Below are 7,586 nucleotides of genomic sequence, written 5' to 3' on the forward strand. Positions count from 1 at the left end.
ATCCAAAATTCCTCATCTTTTATTGGTTCAAGCAAAATGACAAGTATCATCAGTATAATAAGGTTTTGTCACAAATGGAGTTCATGCTTTAGAGCTTTTGTGGTTTATATCTTAGAGTCACTTATAGCTATTTGCATGTTTTGATTTTAAAGGGACAGTTCACCCAAAAATGAAATCATTTTCTCACCCTCAAATTGTTTCAAACCTGTATTCATTTATTTGTTCTTCTAAACACGAAGAAATATATTTGCAAGAATGTTTTTCACCAAACAGTTCTGGGGCACTATCTGTCTTCCATAATGGGAATGTTTTAGGGGAAGATCTACTAAGGAAGTCAATAGTGCCTTAGAACTGATTTTCTACATTCTTCAAAACACATCCTTTTGTGTTCTGAGAGGAAAGAAATTTAGACAGGTTTGAATCCACTTTAAAGTGATTAAATCATGACAGAATTTTTGGGTGAACTATCATTTTAACAGTGGCTTGCTCTAGCGTGCATCTCAGTGGTCTGAACTTCTGATCTTTTTAGTCATATCTTCATATGTTAAGACCACCATTTTAAGGAAAAAGGGAAATCTTTCTTTAGGAAATCTCTTAAAATCCAGTTAATTTGTTCCCTAGCTAGAATGAAGCCTGAAGCCATCATAAATTACCATTTCATTAAGATTCAGAAGCCAAACGAACTTAAATATTCATGGATTTCCTTCTTTCTCTGATTAGATTTTAATTACATGATATTGTCTTAAACAAATGAGGGACGTCAACGTAAAGGAGCTATTTGTTTCGAGGGATAATGAACACCTGAAAGGTAGAACAGCTTCAAAGAAAAGGAGCATTTACCCAGAAGATACGACGACCCCTAAGAGCCCAGCGTTGTCTTGTATTTCTGTCAAACCACTCGCTCCTGGTCAGGACCTTCTTTTTCTAGATTGTTCTTCAAACTATTCACTTCTTTTCCTGTCTGCTGTGAATGTTTCATGACATCCAGTAATTATTCAGTAGTGTGATGCATGACGCTTCAAATTATGAGCAAAAGTTACAGCTCTTAGGTGCTTCTCCCCAATGAGTATTTATACATGCATGTAAATTTCTCCGTTTTATATTCAAGTCAGAAAAACATGATACACCTGCTGTAACCAAGGTCAAGGCAGTGGCTGTGGCTGTGGACACAATGTTTGCAATGGCGTTAAGTGCATTTTAGCATTTTTCACTTGGTATAATCAGTTCAAAGCCATCACGCTTCTTTATTTAATAGTCCTTAAAAATCAGTAGCTGCTTAAATATTTTTCAAAGCTCAGCATGGCCATTAATTTGTATAATAAAATTATTCTCATAGTGTCACACCTGCTTGTTTTATAATGTCACAATAATGTCAAATCAAAAACATCCAATATCAAATGAATGCTTACCAATTTCTGATTATCTTAATTCAACGCCTTAAAAAAAGAATGGCTATGATGCAGCAGTTTTCTCTTTGCATCACGAATAACTCGCCTCTCAACGGAGATGCCAGCTCTTCACTATAATGGCCTCATTAAATTTGCTTGCAGGTGACTGGAGTGTCCGCCACCATGAAAGCATATCAAAGCCACTGTGTGTTTGGCAGAGTAAGTGCAACAAAATTGCTGTCCAGCACGGCAAATGAACAGTTAAGCACCAATGCGAGGCATAAATGAGCATGTAGCTTATTTGCCCCAATATTTATAAACACGGATCTGAATGTCCAGGACGAGGGCATCTACCCATTATGGCGAGACAGATGCAGTAACACTTTCCCAATAAACAAACAAATCGCCTTCTCATTTAAATAAGGTGGCTGTCTTGCACGGCCAGCACTCTTGGTAACAAAAATAATAGGCAGTGATGAGCGGAGATAAATCAGCTCGTTCGAGTAATTGTGCCTTATGGGGATTTGCCTTCTCTGTGTAATGACGCTCTTAAACACACAGAATAAGAAGACCATGGCTGACTCATCAGGTTCAGGCCATTTCTTCTCACATCTTTCTTAGAATTTATTCCTTACTTGAAACTATGAGATGGTTTTGCAGTGCACTCTGTGACTAAAACGTCTGATCCAGACAGAATAGTGCAGAAGTTGGCAGAATGTGTAGAAGTTTGAATGGATTAGTTTTAAAGATATTATTTCATAATTTTGCAACTATATGTTTAAATGTGTTTGAAATATAATCATAGTTTTACATATGAATGTTATGTTATCTTTGTTATTTTCTGACAATCTAAAACATGCCCTTAAGAGATCGTTCAACCACAAATTCTGTCATCATTTACTCACCCGCTTGTCATTTAAAACCTGTATGACTTTCTTTCTTCTGCAGAACACAAAAGAAGATATTTTGAAGAATGTTGATAACCATACAATGGTTGTACCATTCAGTTCTATTGTATGGACACAAAACCAATGCAAGTCAATGGGTACCGCCATTGTTTGGTTACCAACATTTTTGTGTGAACTATCCTTTAGAATTCTGTTATAAAAGTTACTGAATGACTGCCAAATAAGCATCCACCGTCAGCCAAACACAAGTGCAAACATTCCACATACAATATATGAAATGACCAAATATGACAACAACAACAACAAATATAGCTGTAAGCAGCGATACGGGTTCAGGTCCCCGAAGGCGCCGCAAGAGAAACTCAGAGGCTCAGAGCAAAAACACAGAAAACGGCACAAACTGCACAGATGTGAAGAAAACCATCTGAGAACTCAAAACAAAGCATGCCTACACCCCCAGTGTACCCACACCTCCCCGAGTGTACCCACAGCATTCCCACACTTGCCCCAGTGTACCCACAGCATGCCCACAACCAGCCCACACAGGTCGAGAAGAATAGGTGACAACAAAGTAAAACCGCACAATTTACATAAAATTATGGAATACAGCCACGGAATGCAAAGACTCCACTCCAGTGATCTCATAACCGGGCTGCTGAGCAAAGCTGATAGATGTGCAATCTATGTGCAAGAAGCAATGTGTAACAATATCCAAAGTTGCAGCTGTGAGAGCACATAGCCACAAGAACAATGTGTATATGAAAAATGGATATGTTTACAAAATAGCTGAGAACATATTCTGTGTTATACTTGTACATATACTTGTGGTGCTGTAACCGGATCTGGCATGGACCCCCAGTCCCAGGTGTGAATCACGCGTACTAAGTTTGGCCGAGATATTTTTACGTCAGTGTAGTTAAGTTTGCGAAGGTGAAAATCAATATTTCGTTCAGTCATTTATGTGCGGCTCAGTCCAAAGATCACGTGAGCCAAATTTCATAACAATTTAACTGGATTTGTAGGAAGAGTAGCGAATAAACGCAATACTGTACTTTTCAAAATGGCCAATACTGTACTGGGTGGAGACTTAATATGAGATGTTAAATGCCATGAGCGTGACGAGTGCAATCAGGTGTACTAAGCACATTTTCTGTACATTGATGGGTTCAAAAGTTACAGCTGTTTGAAAAGTGCATTTTTTAACCTCTGGTGGCTCTAGAGTGAGTGCTAGAGACCCCATACCTGGTCACATGACTAATGAATATCACCTCTTCGAGTGTGCCAAGTTTCACCATTTCCCTACGTACCGTTCATAGGGCTACCATAGACCACCATTGGTTAAGAAGAAGAATAATACTAACGGAAGCAATAGAGGCCATCGCCCCACCTTTACTGTGGATTTAAGCTAGACGAGTGAACAGAGCCAGGCCACGATCTCCTGTGGAGCTGCATAGGGCAACAAGGTCGCTCAGAGTCGCAGTCATTTTCAAGATGAACAACCTTGTCCTCTTGGACTAAATATATCTGCTGGATTTCCAGTTGTGCAGACTAACTCCCTCAAGCCACCCCGCCAAGGACAGATGCCAGCCTTCCGTGCCCCATTAATGACCCTGACAGGTACAATCACAGCTGAAGAAAACAGACCTGAAACAGATTCTGTGTTGCTTTGCCTGAACGTGGTGCAATGTTTTAAGCATTATGTTGGAGAGGAAATATGTGATCCCAGTTCACCGGTGGTTGAATTCAGAATGGGGATGGGAAAGTGAGTTAATGGAAATCCTGAACATGTACTACCTCCTCTTAGTAGTACTTTGGTGATCAAACACATGTAGTGTTACTTTTACACAGGCAGGCCAGGGATTGATGCAGTATGTTTTAAAAAAAAGTTAATTATGACTTTCAGTCCATTTATTCTTCAAACATGCTTGTCCTCTGCAGGGTCACATGTTTGCTGGAGCCCATCCCAGCATCTCATGCTATAGGCAAGAAACATCCGTGTCCAATCCATCATATTGACTTGTACACAGTCTCACAACAAATCTCTTAGATGTCACATGTGCCGTGTCTGAAACTAAAGACGGCTGTTTCGCTGCACCTCTTATGGAAGTTCCAGAAGGCACCATAGATGTAACCATATTTAATGACTACAAAGCTTATTTCTCATTACAAATGTTTTTCTAGGTCAATCCTCTAATCACTCAACCGCAGTGAGAAAACGGTCAATCAGAAAATCAAAACTCAAAACATATAACCAATCTTAATAAACTGCAATTTAAAAAATATATATATATAATCAGAAAGAAACATACATGAGATATACTGTATCTCGGCCTGAAATCCTTTTTTGGAGACAAAGCAAACTAATTTCAAGTTCTTGGAATATAATTCTTTTAAAAATTAAGATAGTAGTAAATTATAGAAAAACATTCATTTGAGTTTAGTGCAAGGCACAGCCTTGACCTGTAAAATCTACATTCTATATTCGCAATCATAATTTCTTACAACATAAAAATCATTTTGATCTGCCTCTTTGGTAAACAAGAAAAGTCATTAACGCTTTTTTAACTTGCAACAAAGATGAATTGAAAATCCAAGTTCAAGCAGCAGTCGTCTTGAAGCTGTTTTTGATATAAAACACACGTGTGAAGTAAAGCCTGCCAAGCTGTAAAATCTCATGACTTTATTCCCCCTTCAGTCCTATGTTTAGTTATTTTAGTAAGTGGGTGGCGTCAAAATATGTTTCAAGAAAGCAATTTGTGTTTGGCAAGAACCACTGTACTTTGTGCGAGGAGAGATTGTGAATAGTCAGTCATCGGAAATGTCACTGGGGAGCTTTTAGCTTGAAAAGTGGAAAATGCACTCTGAGGAACCAAAGGGTTTGTGTTCATTTGTTGCAGAGCTGCAGTTTTTTTACAGCTTGGAAAACTTTTATATTGTATAACATTTTTTTTTGTGCTTCCTTTCCTCAGAAAGGATAAAAGTATTAGTTGCTGTTCTTTTGACAGCATAACAAAGGATGTCTGACATGAGTGTTATTGTTGGTTTAATACATTTTTTAAAAACGTCTGATATTTAATGATCTTGACCCATATAGTCATGCGGGTCAGTAGGGGTTCTTTTTCATATAATTTACTGGTTATGGTTTTGTCACATGATAATAAGCCTTCCTGTTGGTCACGCACCGTTGGCTTTTATTAGTTTTTTATTTTTAGATTTTACTATTTGAAATTGAACTTTTTATATATAAATTCTCACAGGAAAATGCTCGATTTAACTAGGCAGCAATTTCACATGAATTTATACAACGATAATCATACAAAACATACAATTATTACAAAATAAAGAATTTGGTGTATTGTGAGCCAGGGAACGGCCGAGGCCGGTGACGCGAGTGATGATGAGTGTCAGCTGTGCGTGCACCGGTCTCGTGTACCGGTTTGTAAGGCCGGCAGTCGACTGTGAGGGAGCTTATTGTTATTTATTGTTTGTTTATTTAATTAAAAGTTTGATTAACATTAGCCGGTTCCCGCCTCATTCGTTTCCTTTGAACCTTGTTACACTGACCCTCAAGCTGTTCCAAACCTGTATACATTTCTGTGTTCAGTTGAACACAAAGATATTTGAAAGAATGTTAGCAACTGACAGATCTGGGGACATTGACTATCGTTTTGCTTCGTTCTACTATGGTAGTCAAAGTTGCCCCAGAACGGTTTGCTTCCCTAAATTCCTTAAAATGATTTATATTAAGATTATTTTGAGTTTGTCAGTTGCTAAGATTCTTCCAAACATCTTTCTTTATGTTCACCAGAACAAAGAAATGTATACAGTTTTGGAACAACTTGAAGGGGAGAAAATCATGACAGAATATTTATTTTTGGGTGAACTATCCCTTTAAAGATGGCAGGCAGGTGTGTTAACACCTCTGAGGTGTCAGGTCTTGCCTCTAAAAATTCATTGTGGTGAGGAAGGCGGGACGAGAGCCGTGACGCGGGGCCGGTGGCGTGAGTGATAAGTGCAATCAGCTGTGCGCGCACCGGTCCCGCATCTTATCACGGAGGAGATTGGGAGCTTAAATGGATGTTCGGCAGGACTGTTGACGAGAGAGGACCGGGCCCGGACATATGTTTAGTGTGTGTATGTTTTATGGCCGGCAGTCTACCGTGAGGTGGCTGCCGGTTTGTTCAGTGTTTATTGTTTATTTAATTAAAGTTTTATTTGAATGTTCGCCGGTTCCCGCCTCCTTCCTTCCCTTCTTACGAACTTTATTACATTGGTGCCGAAACCCGGGAGGAAGGAGGGGCATGCTGTCGAAGAGCCCTCGCTGCCGAGGGGCATCGTGGTGCGGAGGAGTTCGGACAAGGGACGTCCGCCGGCGGCTGCCCGAGGCGGTGGTGCTGGAGCAAGAAAAATCGTCTGGGACGGAGAGCTCGCTGCCGTGCTCCTGGGCCGAGGTGGGATGGCGGCCTTAAGGAGGGAGCGGAGGGGTCGTCGCCGTTGGCCGTGGGCCGGAATCCTGTGTCCAACAACCATGAGGGTGAGGAACAGGAAACGGGGGACCCGCTGCTGGCTGCCCTCACGCCGAGGGCCATCGCCAACCGCCAGGAGGCGGAGGAGGATCGGGCCGTCCCCCCGACGTCCAGCACCACCGCATTGCACCGCGAGGAAGAGCCTCTCGGCTGGGCTGAGGACCGAGTGACAGCGTGTCAGGGAACCGGACAATTTTTTTTCTTTTCCTCTCTCCCCTCTCTCGTCCCTGTCGCTCCGGGGGCTCCCGTCTCCGTTCTTTCGTCTCGCCGGTGCATACCCCCAGGCGCTGCCGACTCCGAGACTGGCTCCCCAGGGGGGGGAGTAGGTACAGTCTCGGGGGTGCCCCCCGGCCTGTAAGGGGTGATGGGGGTATGTGGTGAGGAAGGCGGGACGAGAGCCGTGACGCGGGGCCGGTGGCGTGAGTGATAAGTGCAATCAGCTGTGCGCGCACCGGTCCCGCATCTTATCACGGAGGAGATGGGAGCTTAAATGGATGTTCGGCAGGACTGTTGACGAGAGAGGACCGGGCCCGGACATATGTTTAGTGTGTGTATGTTTTATGGCCGGCAGTCTACCGTGAGGTGGCTGCCGGTTTATTCAGTGTTTATTGTTTATTTAATTAAAGTTTTCGTGTTTAAATGTTCGCCGGTCCCGCCTCCTTCCTTCCCTTCTTACGAACTTTATTACATTCATCTTTTTTAAAAGTTTATAACTTTTTTTATTATTCCTCGGCTATTCCTAAAATTTTGTATCAAACTCCTGC

The sequence above is a fragment of the Barbatula barbatula genome, assembly GCF_947034865.1.
Source record: "Barbatula barbatula genome assembly, chromosome: 9".
Lineage (NCBI taxonomy): Eukaryota > Metazoa > Chordata > Actinopteri > Cypriniformes > Nemacheilidae > Barbatula > Barbatula barbatula.